The sequence below is a fragment of the Callospermophilus lateralis genome, unplaced genomic scaffold (assembly GCF_048772815.1).
Source record: "Callospermophilus lateralis isolate mCalLat2 unplaced genomic scaffold, mCalLat2.hap1 Scaffold_109, whole genome shotgun sequence".
Classification (NCBI taxonomy): domain Eukaryota; kingdom Metazoa; phylum Chordata; class Mammalia; order Rodentia; family Sciuridae; genus Callospermophilus; species Callospermophilus lateralis.
The window spans coordinates 4535180-4553226 of NW_027511135.1; the positions used below are offsets into that span (position 1 = coordinate 4535180).

Here is an 18047-nt window from a genome sequence, read left to right on the forward strand (position 1 = left end):
TTAATGTCTGTTTTTTGTAAAATGTTACATCATTTACATAGGGTTCATTTGTATATAATAAAAATTTCATCATAATGAAAAATTTTCTGGAAAGTATTTTATATGTTAATTTGTTTAACATATGCTTTGGATTTACAACTAAATAGGAATAGTTTAAAAAATTCTTTCTTCAAATACTCTCTTTAACAATTAAAAAAACCTCATTTCTAAATATGTGTTTTACTTCCCACTTGCTCCTTTGTTTGTAATATCATAATTATCTTGAACTATGCTCGACAAATGTGTGGGAATTTTTTCAATAATAATTTTCTTCCAATATGGGGTGGGCATATTACTGCCAGGTTGCTCTGGTTAATACAGGTTTATCTAGTGTTTTTAAATCACATAATTTTAAGCCTTCATATGTGTTAGACATCATAAAGAACAGAAGTTTTGTTAACATTCAATAAATGACATTTATGTCTCTCTCTCTCTCTCTCTCTCTCTCTCTCTCTCTCTCTCTTGGCTCATTAAGTTTTTAAAAGTATGATTATCATAACCTAATAGTGTCTTTGTCTTCACTGCAGTGGATTTCCGATCAAACTTTTCCCCTTCTTTTAATACTTTAGGGAATTTTCAAACGTCGGGATGTTTGGCTGTAATGCCCCAAGATTTGTTCTCCCTGAGAAAAATCATAGCGACAATTTATTAACTACAGAGCAACTTGGCTTTTAGGGGTCTGCAATTTCTATTTAGATTTACAAATATCCATTTGTGCTCAATAGACCTAACATTAAATCTTAATCATATTTAAGGTTTCTTTTCATGCAGTTACTTTATCTGCTAATTTTTTTATTCTGAAAATTGGACTGAGTTAAATCCATGGGGCATTACTTGTATTATAAGCACATATATTTAAAGGTACTTCAAGATTGATTTACACTGCATATGCAATGGTGTGTGCATTTAATATGAATCAGAAGTTTGAAAATTTAAAAACTAGTTGTATATTTGAATATTTAAAAATTTTTCCACTACCATTTTAATGCCTTTTACATACAGATATTGAAAACACACTAGAACAGGTAAACTTAAATAAAACTTATGGGAAATAAAACTCCTTAGATTCAAAATGGTTTATTCACACAAATTTAATAGGATATATCACAATTGTTTGGTCCATAAATATTTAGGGGAAATAGTTTCTATACAATGCATTTATCAATAAACAAAGAAACATGGACAAGTTTGCTAGACCACTTACTGTACTATAAACACGAAGCTCAATATATAAGATTATTGAATTTATCAACTATATTTGAAAGAGTGCACAACTGCTTTCTATGACATGTTTGTCCCCTCTAACAGGATACACCATAAAAAGAGTTTCAGAAATAAGAGGTAAAACAGTACAAAACTAGTGAGGTGTCAAAAGGGCTTAAAACAGTTAATTTAACAAACAACACATATAATCCTGATTTTTCACAAACTTACTTCTAAGTTATATCATAAGGCACATAGGAGAACTGAGTTATAATTAGTCTACTTAATAAAGTAGATCTAGAGTATCATATATTGTTCTGTCAAAGAAGAAAATTTATAAGTATCAATATTTTACCTGTAAAATTGTATTAATAAGATCTCAGCCTTACCAAGGTTGTTTGGTCTGGTTAGTGGTAAATGCCCAAAATGTAATAGAAATATGAAAAGTCAAGATTTAAGCTCCATATAAGATGATAACCACACTTGCTAAATATATAATGGATATCACACCTTTCTTCTGTTACAGTGTTAACTTATCTTCCATCATCTTTTTTTAAAAAATAAGCTACTCTCTGTGCTAATTTTCTAAAGACCCTGAGCAAAAGTTACAATAATGCACTTTAATGTGGGCAGTGAACTGTCAATATGTAACCACACATTTATACAGCCAGAAGGACACCTTTAAAATCTATTAAACAGCAACTCAGACCACCAGGGGAGATTTAAGGGGTCCAAAAAGTGGAAAATATGTGCAAAGTTATTCTTAACAATCCACTAAAGCAAGACATATATCTTGACTTCTTTTTTATTTTTTTAGGAAATCCACAATCTAATTGGTATTTAACTACAACAGAAGCATATAGATGAACATTCACCACTGCCCAGACCATTAAGATTTTACCTTAAATTAAAGGAAAATAAAAAGCTACTGTAAACTAGGAAATATATTCAGATCAGCATCCACAAGGCTTCTGAGTTTATCTACTTTAAGACTACTAATTTCAAATCTCTAATGCCAGAAAAGTTTGTGTGTGTGTGTGTGTGTGTGTGTGTGTGTGTGTGTGTGAGTGAGAGAGAGAGAGATAAAGTAATCAAACTATGCAAAAATAAAATAAAGCAAAACAAAACCAAAGAATTCTCATTGTTGGTGTTAAATTTACTGAGTTTTTTTAAGCATTATTCATAAACAATGCCAGATACAATATCATGGTACAACTGAAGCCAATTCATAGAGATATTAATTAAATCATACCAATTTTTTGACTTCTTAAAAAATCATATTTTGCTTATTTCCATTTTCCCTAGGAAAAAAGGTAAGGTAGAAAGAATATTTTCAGAGTTGTGTTTACTGTTGTCAGTTGATTTTTCTTTTAGCTTTCGGAGATCAAAAGAATAGAATTTCAAATTCTATGTGGAATTTTCATAGGAGTTTTACAGGGAGTTTAGGTATTTTTCAAATATTGAAGAAACAAAGAACTAAGTAAGAAGGTTTTTAGGTGGTACATCCCTACAAGAAGGAAAAGTCACATTCGTGGAGTAATTTCCCACCTAACTAATCAATGCTATTTAAAATTGCTCTTATTAATGCTTTTGCTTAATCATATTCCTTATTTGAATCAAGAGTTCAGGTAAGAAATAGCAATACTCAATAATTCTTTCAGTTATAAAATTTTAAAAATGTGAAGTTTTCAAAATTTCATAATCACATATACAATTGCAAGATTTTAAAAATAACTAATTAATTACCTGGTTCATTTTTAACCTAATCACTTAGGCAGGAATATGATTATTTACCCACATAATATCACTCTAAACTTTTTTCTTCGAGATTCTGGAAATAAGTAACATACAATTTTAAGAGGCACTTATTAGAATGATTCAAAAGCTCCCCTTACCAATTGAAAGACCTAATTGCTTAAAGGAAAAAAAAATCCAAATATACTTTGTAGACAAAATATGTTCACTTAAAGGAGACAATACTGTAAACTCACTTGCCAAGTGGCTGCAGATGCTACACACCAAGCTGTTATTTTTATTCCCCAAATATTTTGTGGGTTAGAAGGAAGAAAAAAAAAGGGCTTGTAAATAATAAAATAATAATAATTAGAATAAGAAGAAGAAGAGGAAGAATTTAAAAAGAAAAAAAAAACAATGTTAGAAAAGGTTCGCTAAGGTAGTTTGTGAGGGGCTCCCGGATTCGTGGCTGTCCATGTTAGAGGTCACAGATGTCACTACAGTGATAGTGGGATTGGTCAGGTCTGCTGAGGGCGGGGCCGGAAGCAACGTGCCATCAGCTTTATCAACACCCCCATTCTCCTACCGCAAAAGGTTCCTTCTGAATTTGGCTCGTGCGTTTTGGAACCAAACCTGCAAACCAATCCCAATTGATTTCTTTACCGATGTTTATATATATATATATATATATATATATATATATATATATATATATATATATATATATATATTTTCTCTCTCTCTTTCTTTCTCTCCTTTTTTGTTTTAACTTTTATCTTTTATCTCTTTTTTTCCTGATATATTTCCTTTAAATATAATTGTTTATTTTTCTTGAGAGGGAAAGGGTGCTTTCTTTTTTTCCCTCATTCTTTCGTAAGACAGTAACTCAAAATACTATAGTTCTCTCTACTGCATGTGTCTCCTCCCAGCATTAACCAATGCCACTTGGGACAACTGATGCTCACATGGAGATACCATGTAACGAAAGCACAGAGATAAATCAGGGAAGATATGCCCTCATTCCTCGACTGTTGTCTTATGAGAATGAGGAGAAGCAGGTCTGCTAAAACTACTGCAAAGTAAGAACCACTCATAGGAAGTGAACGTCATTTGAAATAGAGTTTAAGATATCCCTGAGTCTGACTTCCAGTAAGTATTTTTCACATAGGAAAAACTCTTCCAGGGCCACAGACCCCAAACAGCCAGAGACTATGTACCAGAATTAAAACTGTCTGCTATTCATCACTGAGAAATGAGAGAAGATCACAGGAGACTCACGGCAACCCATTATAATTTCATAGCCTTATATTCTTACCATGATGAATTTGAGGAAGCAATTAGCAGAACTAATTATTATTAAAAAAATAATGGTTTGTTAAAATGAAAAAAAAAATATTTGCTCCAATATTTGCTGAGATACTAGCATAACTTTTAGCTTTTGGGCAGTTGGGGGAAAAGCCTGCCTGAATTTGGAAAGTTGTAATGTGAGAGAGGCTGCCAAGAACTCAATGGAGTAGGACAGTGCTAGCAGATTCCTCACAAATCAGCGCACTGAGCCTAACATGAATGGAAATCTCCAGAGCCATGTCTTATGAAAATGACAACACTTGCATTTGCACAGGAGTGAGGCAAGCTGAGCTGGTTTTGGAGACCCATCTACCTATCTGTAGGGAGAACGTGGTTGCATCTTGTAAGACCCTGGATCTCTCTTTGAGTACCCTCCAGGAAGCCCCTGCAAGTCTCAGTTTACCCTCTAGGGAAATAACTAAGATAAACTAAGAAGAAGCAGAGTAGGAAATAGCCACATCAAGCCAAGCGGGGAAGAGAACTATTTACTGGCAAGGGGATGGGAGATGTATGCAAAGCCAATGATGGAAGTGTCTTACCTGCAAAACTCTTTTGGTCAGGCTTGTTTTCTGAGCAAGTTGCTTGAGGTCCTTGGCATCCGGATTGTGGTTGATGGCAAAGTAGGATTTCATGGTCCGGAGCTGGTGGTGCTTGAAGGAAGTTCGCATGCGCTTGGTCTTCTGAGAAGGTGGATAAGGCTGCTGGTCCCAGTCCAAGTGGTCTGCCTCATTCTCATTACAACCTGTTACAGTAACAGGGGAAAACAACTATTCAGTGCAAACTCCTGCATTAATGGAAATGACGGTGGGCTAATGACACTGTTATGATAATAAAGTGACCAAGAAAATGGCTGTCAACTCAATTATGAACAATCTCTAGACAAAAAGAAAGAACTTAATTGCTACCATCAGCCAAATTTGTCTGTTAATGTGGACAAAATAAAAATTTACCTAAGAGGAAAAAATATTAGATAAATCCTCCCTTTTGCTTGATGGTTGGTAAAAACCTTTGGGGAAATGAATAAACCCTAAGTAGGGCACAGGAGAGAGAGACAAGAGCAAAGGGAAGAAACATATTTACATATACCAGCACCTCACTGCCCACATCTATATCTTCAAGACTGGACAATTTGAGACTCTACATTTTTTGTTTCTTTCTGCAAAGACATGTAATTATGTGAAGGCACAGCTTTTTATCATAAAAGACATGGAAAACAAGTATTTCACCCATCAAGTCTGAAGTTTTCTGAGAACCCACCAACTAAGAAAGAATTTAAGTCACTTATAATTTTTAAATTTTTTCATATTCCTAGAGCTTTCTAAATGGGGAAGAGGAAAGTGGTTAAAATGGGGAGATGTTAGAAAATAAATATTTGCAAACTTTTTATGTAATCCTAAGAATATTATGTTTGAGGGCTTTCACCTATAACTGATTAGCATAAAGCTATGCTAGGAAGAAAATACTGTACCGTTGGAGTTATTCTAATAAATATTTCTGAAAGAAAATGAGCCCAGCCTTCTCCTCACTCAGTTTATGCCTGAAGCATGCCCCACAGCTCACAGCTGAGAGGCACTGATAGTGCATATTTCCAATCTCACATCTTGGTTCCTTGTGCTCTGGATGTGTGTGTGTGGGATGTGATGTGTACCACTGGCTGGGCTGGCAGAGAGAGGGTGGCATCTTCTCTTCCCTTGGGAAGCTCTTTTTGGCACCAAGGGCAAAACAAATCAGTCTTTGAAACCAGCTAAAAAGTCATCATTCCCAGGATGTAAAGCTGCACACTTAAAAGGTCATTCCAAAAACCTGCTGGCTCTGTATAGGAAATACGACTGCAGAATGAAAACATTTTGCTAAATATTTACAGATTCAGCCAAATTTGCAAATTCAAGCACATGGTAATTTTTTTCCTTAAGCCCTTATTTCATGTATGTATCTGATACATATTCAAATTTCATCATTCTGCATTTTAATGCATTATTTAAAAATCAACCTGATCATGTCACTCAGAAGAGAAAAAAAAATTGAAGGGGGTGGGGAGTACCAGAATCCTTCCAAAAATCTCCAGTACCCACAAAAACAAAAAAAAGTGAGGCATCTCTTTATACTAGTTTTTTTTTTCCTTCAGCTTTCCAAAATGTTATCTGCCTGCTTGCTCTGGTTAGAACTACTTTTTTTAAAACAATATCTAGCACATTTGAAAATATCAAGTTGAACAGTCATCAACAGAGACCAGCTGCGTACAAATCTCATTTGACAAGAAATTATCCCTGATGTAATAAGACTAAGCAGGAACCAATGTATCCTAGACTTGTACTTCCATGAGATATATACATGGGAAGACACACTCTGCAAATCACAGGTGAGTTCTTTTTGGGAAAAGACTGTCTCACATTCACTTCTGGAACTCCCGAGTCACACAGTGGGATAGAAACTCAACAAGATTCAATCAAAATTTAAAATGCTTTGTTCATCAATAAAATTTCAAGCAAATGCAAAATCAAAATTATCTGGATGGAATGCAACTCTGATATATACATTCAAATGTAAAACATAAACTTCTTAAGCCTGCCAGAAATGGTAACATATACCCAGAGATAGCAGAGAGAATATACTTTACATTTTACCCTATTTCAGCCCAGTGGGGATATGTCAGCTTCAAATAGTCTATAGAGTTGTACCTTTATATCCTCAAATGGATGAAACAGCAACTCATGACCTACTATAAAACCATACTTATCTTCAGTAAACTGAGCCATATTTCACAGCCAGATTATAAATGTACCCACAACAAAATGGACAAAGAGGGACACAATATCATCCATGGCTTCTTCAAATAAGAATTTCATTCCTATCGTGAGTAACTTTTCCTGAATGACACATCAAATTGAAAATTACACTTGGGACAGAAGCCTTAAATTGGTGTTTAAATAATTCCTTTATCCATTCCTCCTCCAACATGGTAATATTTCTTAGAAACAAATATGATTCCCAGTTTAGCTATACAATCACTAGTCTTTAAAATGAATTTTATTAAAAATAATTGCAGTAATATTTGATGAAATTGCTTTCCTGAATATGTACTCTGTGTCCATTATTGCTGATTTAAAACTCAACAGAGCATTTTAGTGCATTAATTATAATTGTAGAGCTTGTTTTCACATGAAATATACAATTCAGGGTATAAAAAAGATAGGTTGTCAGGTCTTTCTTCAACATATATTACCACATACAACTTTCATATGACTATGTTTTCACTTACATATACAACTTAATAGAGAAATATATTTTTCCACGGAGTAATTCAGTTCATTTCCATAAATTATTTGCATTTAACTACAAATATATTATGTAAATTGCAAATGAATGGGTTCCCCCCATAGCCTGTTTCTAAAGTTTTAGGGGTATTTTCCTTCCTCTCTGGATTAAAAATTGCCTCAAACTTCCACCTGTAAATACACATCCAGAATTGCTAACATTTATGAGAAGATATAAATATTTTATTTTCAGTCACTTATGAGATGGTCACTTACATCAAGTAAGTTTATGTTCTTCTGAAGGTTTGTAGCCTTCTGAGAATTAACTGATTCCTGAGAGACCACTAGGGGTCAGTGCCAGGCTAATTTAATAACAATCAGGAACTTCAGAAGTTTAGGTAGAAAGAACCTAAGGAAAAGAGTTTCTAAGGAGTGACCAAGAAATGAGTCTCTTCATTAATGATAAATTACCCAAACAGGACCTGTCTATCCTAAACTAATTCTTCTCACCCCTGGAGGACTTTATTCCAATCCAGTTTTCCAGATAAATGTTCCATGTCTCCTTCAAAAATATCTGCCCAATTAATTTGCACAAAGAAGAATAAACTAAATTAGGAAAAGTCTCATTAAAAGGACTTTGTCTTATGTCAAGAACTAACTGACCTCTGCAAGTTTCATATCTTCTTTAAGAATCTCTGAATGATAAATATGTTTTGCATACATATTTTTGAAAACATATCTCTAAATTATATTGCATTTCATATCAACGTTGCCCTGAATTAGGCTTGTTTATAATTAAGCAGAAATGGGGATCTAAAATTCAAAGGAGAATAAAATAGTGAGTTAAAACTGTGGGGTCTGTTTTATTTTCTACATTTTCACATAATTTTAACTTACTAAGGGGTTTCTTTCCCTAGTTTTGTAACAAACTGGCACTAGATTCATAAATACTATTTTAAATTTTGTGTGTGTGTTGAGTGGGTAATGTCTGATCAGGCATCTTAAAATTCCTCTAGATTTATTTCTAACTAATTTTAATGAATGTATACTATTTACTCACATCTCTTGGAAAAAGTCCAGTAAAGATGGAGTGGATATAGTTGAGTGAGTGATGCACAAACTCTTCAGGTTAGTGGGTCTGAGCAAATTTTCTCTTTCATGAGTAAGACTGTCAACTTTCTCAACAATGTATACCAGCACTAATTTGCAAACTAAAGATCTAATTAGTTCAGAAAGGTTTTCGTTCTTCTTAGGAAATATATATGTATTCTAATTCTCTTCAGAGAAGTAAGAGAAGCTAAATTCTATTGTTCCTAAAGTTTCTTGGATCTTTCAACATAAAGTAAGATTCAAGGCAAAATCAAATTTAGCTAATTAGATTAAATAAACTAGAGAAAAGCCAGACTTGCCCAAAGTTTAGCTAGAAATCTCCACCCTTCTGTACTTTTATCAGGCTGAGAGATTTCCTCTGTCCAAGGGACCAGCTATTTATGTATGAGTCCATCTCTCTCTCCTCTAGCTGCCCCCCACCACCCCACAGCGCCTCTCTCTCTCTCTCTCTCTCTCTCTCTCTCTCTCTCTCTCTCTCTTCTCTCTCTAATTAGGGCATTAAGGCCTTGGTGAGTGGCTTGAGATTCCAATGTCATCTTCAATTAATAAAGAACAATTAGTGCCTTGCCTGTCCTGCCCCAGGGACCACGCATCAAAGGACATGAAGTGTGTGCACCAGGCAAAGTGGCCCCTAATCAAAACCTCTGCCCCAGCGCAGCAGGGGCCAGAGCAAGGGTGCTGTGGGCTGTGTCTGCCAAAGATTGCCGAAACCTAGTATTATGCCCACATTCCTCATGCAAAACAACCTTGGTGAAAAGAGTCCCGGGAGACTGCCAGCCCTTTTGCCTTGGTCCACAGACCCACTGTCCCGCTAGGGACAAAAGCAGCTTGGATGGGCTCTGCATTCTCCTTATCCCTGAGATGACACCCACTGCACCTGCCCAAAAACATTTCTCCTCTGCAGTTGGGAGGGAAACCCCAAGAGAGAAGCTAGGAGAGAGCTGAAAGAATGCCTGCTAATCCCATGTGGCTTCCTCTGCAAACTCTACTAGTTCCCATGTTCACACTGGCTGTGTGACCTTAAACAAACCACCTAACTGGCTGAGCATCATTCCTTTATCATTAAGCAACAACATCAAGCATCACACCAGATATAAGGGCTGGAAGAGAAAAAACAGGTGTGATTTTGCTTCATGGTTTGCCAGGGTATCTGGGGTGGTCGTGATTATAGAGTTGCCACAGTTAGGTGGTTCCCAAGATTCCTCCCAGGAGAATGGTTTCCCCTGTTCTGAGACTCCTGCTTGCCAAGATTCCCAGACAGGTTTGGGCCTGGGCCTGGGCCAGGGCCAGGGTCAAGGAAAAGCAAAGTCAGAGAGTCAAGGTCATTAAACTCCCCCAAACTGAGCCAGGACTTTCTGGAATCCCTTTTCCCAGCATTTGGGACTCACGAGAGGAGTTTCTGTGATACTCAGTGTAAGATAATGGTCTTCCAGTCCTGTCAACATAGTCACCTGGGGGATGGAGGATGGGGAAAGGCTACCAAAAATGGGACACTGATGTATGTGTGTGAGACAGACTGATAAATGATAGGCATGCCCCTAAAGCATGGAGGAAAGTGTGCTCTCAGCCTGTTGCCTGCACTTTGTTTTTAATTAAGAGGGGGGGCTGGTGGAGAACAAAGGAGCAGCCTGAGATACTACTAAGCCTCCCCAGTGGGCCTGCCCTGGAGCTTCTTTCATTTGGCAGGGGTCTGGGGTCTGGATATCTGGCTGGTCTATCACACAGGAAATGAGTAGGCTGGATGAATACCCTGACCTACCAGAGGCTCAGGCCAGCTCAGCCATGGAGAGTGCTTCCTACCCCTACAGCTGCTTTTTGCCAAAATCAGGGATTCAGTTTTTCAACACTTGCCAACTGTGTTGCTGATTGAGTTTGGGCTGGTGACCACAGCCTCTGCCCCCTCTAGACAGACTGGGGTTAGGCTCTGAAGTTTTGGGTCCCTCCCCGCCTTCAGTATTTAAGAAAACCTCATCCATGATCTATAATTTGGCTTCCACAAAGGAATTGCCTTGGGGCTGTTTTGCTCCAACTGGGAGCCAGAAACTAATGGGCTCATTAACTAATGGGCAACAAGGATTTGGTTCTGCCTGTTTGGGGGGAAATCACTATAGCCCCATAGTTATAAATGTGTTTTTTTTTTTTTTTTGCTGCAGCCTTAATAAAGTGTTGTGTCTCTTCTCCCACTCCTTTACTCTTCCTTCCTTCTTCCTCTCTCCCTTTTTTTCTTCCTTCAGATTGAGAGGAAGTTGTATTGAGAACACGGGCATTTTGGACAAAGTACCCTCTTTGCAGGCAGATCTTGAAAAGGGAAGGGGCCTTATTAAATCCTCCTGACAACCTGGTGACCTGAGCTTCACTGTGTAAGGATGCCGGCCCACCTGAGTTGTAATTGATGATGTCTACTCCCAGCGCTGGGCTCTTCCTCTTCCAAGGCCGCCCCTTCTGCACTGTGCCGGTGCCATTGAAGTAAGGCAGGGCCAAGCCGCCACTCTTGGCCGCCAGCTCCGTTTAGCTCATCTGTGGAGGATACTCCCCTTGCAAGAGGGTCTCGAAGTGGGCGCGGCAGTACACCAGGCTGTCCTTCATGCTGAAATGGTCGCCTGTGGTCAGAGTCTTGTTGCAGGTAGAACAGGTGAAGCAGCTCAGGTGGTAGACAGAGTCTCAGGCGTGCATGACCATCTCAGAGGCAGAAATGCCAAGGTGGCAGCGGGCACATCTCTGCACAGAGAACCTTCTGGAAGGAAACAGAGGGGTCAGGGTACTTGTTGATCTAAGGACAAGCCACTTCCACATGCAATACCTGGGTTTGGCTGCAGTAGCCAAAGACTGAGAGTTGGGAGGGCTCCAGTAGGACAAGTCACTGGGCCCACTTCCGACATCAATTTATTTGCTCATTTACCTGTTCTGGTTCTGGTGAACCAGGACAAAGACTGATATATTAAAGTCAGAAAATTGGGTACTAAGCTTCAGTTTCTTTCTCTGCATCTAAAAAGAGAGAGCAAACAAAAACCTGCAGTAGCTAGTTCACAGCACTTTGAAAGAATATTAAATTGCAAATCCAAGTGAACAGCTTCATTGACTACAAAATAGTCTTGAATGAAGGTATTATTATTATGCCTGCACATTTGAGCGTGCCTGAAAACATACAGCCAGCCTCAGGAAATGACAATTTTGTAGAGAAAGGTTATTCTTCTTTAACCACCTCCCATCTGCTAAGTGTTGAGCTAGGTTACCTATACATAGTTCTGTCTTTTCCAATTCAGAAACAACTAGAAAGAATCAATAAGCATGCCTGATGCTGAGTTTTCTCTCTAGTCTAGTGTTAAATAGCCATAAAGGGAACTCGGCAACTGAATGACTTGGGTTTTGGCAGTGGGGTTTATTCTTTTTCATAGTCATTTACAAGGTCATCTGCCACCTATCCAATTGCTGCTTCCAGGGCCACCAGTTCAGTTCCAAGGCACCAAGTTACTCAGTTTGTAGTAAGCGGAAAAAATCGAAAACAACAACAAATAAACAAAAAAACAAAACCACTCAAGTCTCAGATAATTAACTGAGACCAGCCCATTCACTCTATCCCAGATTTTTCCCTGTTCTGTCAACAGATCTGGGAAGAGAAGGGAGTGCATGGTAGTCACTGATAACTGCTCTAGCTAGACCTTAGGTGTCTATTGTCATCCATCCTCACCAGACATCCAGGGAAGTGCAGCTTAAAGGCATATGCTGTAAATTCCCCCGGGTCTGGAGAAAGATAACAGTACCCTGAAGGGGCAAAATGTGGAGGATGAAGAGGGGACTCCAGAATCCAGCAGGTGACCCCGCCCCTCGCCAGCCAGCCGTACTTGGTGTCAGGAAGGTGTACTTGCGGGGAGTACCTGTAGTAATCCTCTTTGCAGTAAATGCTACCGTCCTTGGGGAAGCAGGTGAGCTCAGATTCCAGAGCTAGTTTACATTCACAGCACTTCAGGCACCTCAGGTGCCACTGTTTGTCCACGGCCAGTAGGTAGTACCTGTCTGAGATCTTGCCACCGCAGCCAGCACTCAAAGCCGGCTTCTCGGGACTGAGAGGGGGCATGCCCTGCAAAGCAAGCACACACAAGGCTGAGGAGAGCGCCTGGCGTCACCGCACCATGCGGGATTCCCCGTTAGGCTGCGCGAATCCAGGGCGCAAGCGAGTGCAGAGTGCCGGAGAGAGGCTAGGGTCAGGGGCCACAGCTCAACGGCAAAAGTTGGGAAAAACATTTGCAATTTCTACCTTTGCAGCTCAGTTATCTTCCAAGTTGGCATGAACTGGCATTGGTCCTCCTACTGTTACAAAACTAAAGACATACCAACCATCCCAATCCTAGCTTTAAAAGAACAGAGAGCCTATTTACTATAGTTTGGTGAGTGTTGTCAAATTAGAGATAATTACAAAGTGGCTTTCGAAAATACAAAAAAAAAATCAAACAGAACTTATAATTAGGAAGTGAAGAGGAAATTTAAACTAGCACAGATTGTGTTTGCACAAAACAATAATATTGCTATTCAGTTTCTCTAAATTTGTACAGACTTAACATTGAAATCAAAAGCCAGGGAGAGAATATAATACCCGGGCTGTTAAATTGGTCAGTTCTGTTTTGGTTGGGATATATTTAGCAGATCCTGCTGTTTCTCCATTTTCAGAATGTTTGGTCCTGTTCCTGCTAAGAGTGTGAAGTGACTGTTCCTAAAGAAGGACCAATGTCCAGTTTCCTATACACAATCCCTCTTTCCCTGGCATCAGCATAAACACAAGAGAACTTTGTCCTGAAAATCTGGTGCTCAAATTAAGCTTCCCACCTGGATCTAACTCAGATAACCAAGGTGTTAAGCTCACCTTGAGGAGCCTAGCCTCGGGTTTGGTTACTGCTTTTTAGTTTTAAATAGAATAACCACAGAAGGAAAAAAGAGTTATATCTGGATCTTTTCCTCAATACTAGCAGAAATGAATTGGACTTCCACATGATATTTTTCCGGAAAAATAAAGTTTCCCCCTTTACTCCAATTTGGGGACTGCACTGAGTTAGTGTTGCAAATGTAGACAAATGCACACACTCGGCTATTTGATGCGATCAAAAACACCACTGGCCGGGCATGAGCAGTCAGTCTCCTGGGGAAGTTTTAGCTACAATTCTCGGTGTGATACAAGAAGGTCTACACAGCACAGTTTGGCTGGAATCATTTCCGGAGACTTAAAGTAAGTTTTCTTTCTTCGGTTTATAAATGGGAAAGGGAAACACTTAGATTACTGGTATTTTTTAAGAGAACATGACTTTTATCATTACCAATAATAATAACAGTGGTATTTGATCACTTCGTTTAAGGGTTAGAAAGTTCTTGCTTTTGGACTGGGTGCCTCTCTCCTCTGCATTTTTAAATTTTCCCCTACACACGACACCCGCCCACCTGAGAACCAAATGCAGTTCTGCATGGATAGAGGAACTGAGCCAGGATGCCGAAGACAAAAATCTCTGGGTTTGGGGTGCCAAACCCTGAGAGTACTGAGAATTGGAAAGGGACCTGTCGCTTCTGAGTATACTCCAAAGGTCTGTCTCTGGTCCAGAGACTAAGCTCACCCGGGCTCCTTCTTCGCCGGGACGCCTGGCAGCAAGCGGTCTGACTATTGCCTGCGCCATTTGCCCTGGGGGCTGTGGGATCCTCGCTGGGGAGGCGCCCGGGAATTCAGGGAGACTAGAGAAAGGAGTTTGTAGTTTGCAGAAGAGGACGCCCCTCTCCTTCCACTCCTGACCGCCCTACTTGCTCGGGAGCAGCTGCGACAGAGGGAAATGAGCTTGGGGTTTAGTAGTAAAGGCATTTCAAGTCAGAATGGGAATTTTCTTATCCCGGCAGAGCTAGGTAGACCAGTGAAAACCCAGAGATCTTCAACAAGATGTCCCTAAGACGCACCATTCCCAATCTCGCCAGGCCAGGGAATGGAAGTTCCTTTTAACCGAGCGCGCAGGGGCGCTCGGCTACCGCCACCGAGGGGCAGTTTCTTACCGCGTTGAGGCCATTGAGCTGAGTGCCTTTAGCCAGACGGGCCTAGGTCTTGGATCTGCGCTCCATCTCCTCCATGATGCCTTGGATGTGGCCTCCGGAGATCCCATGGAAGAGCATGGCTGGGGGGCGGAAAGGACACGAATTGTCTTCTGCTCGGCACCCCACTATTTCCATAAACACACACCTGGGGTTCTCAGCTCATCTGAGTGCTGGGGCAAAAGGGACCACAGAGGGCTGCGCGATGTTGGAACGCAGAGGTGCGAGGGGACAGAGGGCAAGAGGCAGAGAACAAAGAAGAAAGAGTCAGACAAAGTGAAAATAGGCCTACTTGCAGAGGGAAAGAGGGGGAAAAAATAGGCGGGGTGGGGGGACTCTGGCGTCTCCCTGAAGGAGATGTGGAGAAAACAAACAAACATGGGCGGAGGGGAAAGGCGAAGGCGAATCTTACTGCTCCGAGAGATCGAGTTACTAATGGGAAACAACTGCAGCGGGGGTGGGGGTGGGGGGGGTGGGGGGTGGGGGGGGTGGGGGGGTGGGGGGGTGGGGGGGTGGGGAGGAAAACAAAAATCTGGTGAAGAAAGAAAATAGTTTTGAACACAAAGAAAGAAGACGAAGTGCTATTTTCAGCGGCCCCTGGCTGCTTGCAAGTTCCCAGTGCCTGTAGGTTGGGTTGGGGACTGCTCCTGCCGGAGCTGTGTCCAATTTGTTAAGAGACTAAAGCCAGCCCATTTTTGATAATTTAGTAGGAGGAGTTCTCTCCCTGGAGCTGCCACAGATTTTTATTCAGACAACAAAGACCTGTCATACTCCTCTCAACCCCCTGGTGATGGGCAAGCAGGGACAAATATTACAAAGGGGTGGGGGGATGGGGGCAGTAGGAGGGGGGCATTTACCTCCCCATAACACTCGCGTGCACAAGGACACACACACACACACACACACACACACACACACACACACAACCACATGTTCCAAGAGTTCTCAGTAGTCATGTTTTAAAGAGGAAAGGAGTCCTTGTTTTAAAAGAGGGAAAAGGAGCTGTTATTGTCCCCCGTCCTGACGCAGAAGGCAGGGAGTCGGCCTATTTGATCTCAGTTCAAGACCGTACCCCAGCTCAGGGCACACAGAAAACCAGCTCAAAACTTTGGGTTTCCTTCTTGTGGACTTTCATCCCCAGTCTACAAAACTGTCAATATATAAAGATTAGGCAGGAATTCAAGCCCCTCACTGGGGTGGAGAATTTAGTGCATGTTTCTTTTCTTCCCAACCCCTTTTTCCTCAGCTCATCTTTTAGAAGCAGTTGTATCTTTGCCTCACCTTCCTGGGATACCTGACACTACCAGGCACTGGAGCGTCTTCTAAAGTGAAAAGGCGCTTAGGGAATTTTTCTGCAGTTTACTTTCGGCAAAAATGTATATATATATTTTTTTCTTTGAAACATTAGAGTGTATGGGACAGGGCATAAACTTGTACACAGGATGATTTACTCTCTTACTCTATTCAAGTCTGAAGGAAAACTGCTGAGATTCTAATGTCCCATTTGAATCTTGTCATCGTGGGCAGGACTCAGGCGAGCTGGGTGCCTGCTCCCATAGAACTACGCGCCGCCGGCCCCTGTGCGTGCTGTTCCCACTATCCTCGCAAGACAGGGGCACTTGTAAAACTGGGCGCACCGCACACTCAGGAGGGTGTGAAAGGGACTCCTTGCTGTGGAGGAGGGGAAGGTGAGAACTGACAAGCAGAATGGCAGACCTGCTCCTCACAAGAGGTGGGATTGTTCTGTGGCTCTCTGTTCCTGTTGGCAGCGGCCTCTCCCCGGCCCCATTAAAAAGTATCCACAATACTAATATATTGTCGATTCATTCAAAAGGCTAGAGGCTCCTCAGGGGCCCGAAGCGGGGCGCGGCGACAGGAACCAACCCCGCCTTAACCAGAGAAGGGACTCCAGCCGCTCTTCCCTCCTTGGGTCCCTGTAGCTAGCCTGGGTTTCCCACCACTCCCCACCAACTTGCCCAGGAACATCAGAGCTTGGGTCTTGGACACATCTTGGAGATTTTAGAAGAGCCAACCACTTCCATCCCATCACCCTGGGAAGCCCGACATAGACTGTAGCCAAATCAAGAAAGATTAAGGGAGAGAAGTAGAAAGGGAAAGGGGAAGAGAGGAAGAAAGAAAAAGCAAGCATGAGAATAAGAGGGAAAGAAAGGGATGGAGGAAACAAAGAGGAAAGAAGGAAAGATGGAAGAGAGGAAGGAGGGGAAGGAAGGAAGAAAGGAATGGAGAAAAGGAGGAAAACACCCTCAGCGGCACCCTGACTTCCTGTCCCAATGCACCACCATCTGAGACTGGTGGAGTTACCTCTTCCATGAAATCCAAGACTCTGCTGCTTCCCTTCAGTTTTTTTTTTCCTCAGGGTCCAAAATAATGTTATTTGCAGATTGGACACTTTTAAGGTCCTCTGGGTGCCAGAATACAGCTCATAAAACACAATTTCACACAAAAAATGAAGCCAATCAAGTGAACTAAGCTGGAGACACCCCCTTACTTTGGCAGCCCTACCTGACAGCAGGGCAGCTATTTACTGTAAGTAATGTAATTAGCCCCTTTGGATGGAAATCAATGAGATTTTCAAACCCACGTGCACACAGGAAGGGCCCCCAAGGAGGGGCTGGGCACAGGAGCCCTTTCAGAGACAGCAGGTCCACTCACAAAGGGGCAGATTGCCTTACAAAAGTCAGCAGTTAAACTGACTGAGAACCTGAGAAGGAGGAGAAAGAGGAGGGGTCTATCAGAAGAAGAACTTCAATTAACCCATGGAATCTCCAAACAAAGTAAATGCAGAACCTCAACCCACTCTGTCTAGCTTCTGCACTAAATCCCTTCCCATTTGAAATAAGAGTAGTTGGAAATAGGTTTGCTTATTGTTGGATTTTGGTCCTGCTCAGCAAGAACATTAAAAAAGAAATACCAAGGCACTCTTGTAAGAGACAAACTTTGAAGACTTCATGAGGGAAAAGCTTAACAACTCCTGGGAAAAAAAAAGTCAGAACTTTGTGAAATTTCCAGGGACGCCAAACATAGAAGTCCTGCAAGCCCTCCAATCATCCACTCATTCATCTATTCAACACATATATTTAAAACATGTATTAGTTACAGGCAGGACAGAGCACCTCCAGCAAGCAGCTTCACAGTTGAATCCTAGGTATGATGGCTCTTTCTTGTAAAACTCAGGTTGTATGTTCCAGCGCCCAGTGGGATTTGCTACTTCCCATAAAGAAGGGAACTGCCAGGATTCTTCCTGTTCAGTGAATGCAGGAAGTCTGTGGAAAGCTGGGGTGA

The 18047-nt window shown here is 40.9% G+C and overlaps 1 pseudogene; it reads right to left on the reverse strand.

Annotated features, from left to right (window-relative positions):
* Positions 1 to 604: 604 nt before the first annotated feature.
* Positions 605 to 14882, reverse strand: LOC143386358 (LIM/homeobox protein Lhx9-like; annotated as a pseudogene).
* Positions 14883 to 18047: the final 3165 nt, after the last annotated feature.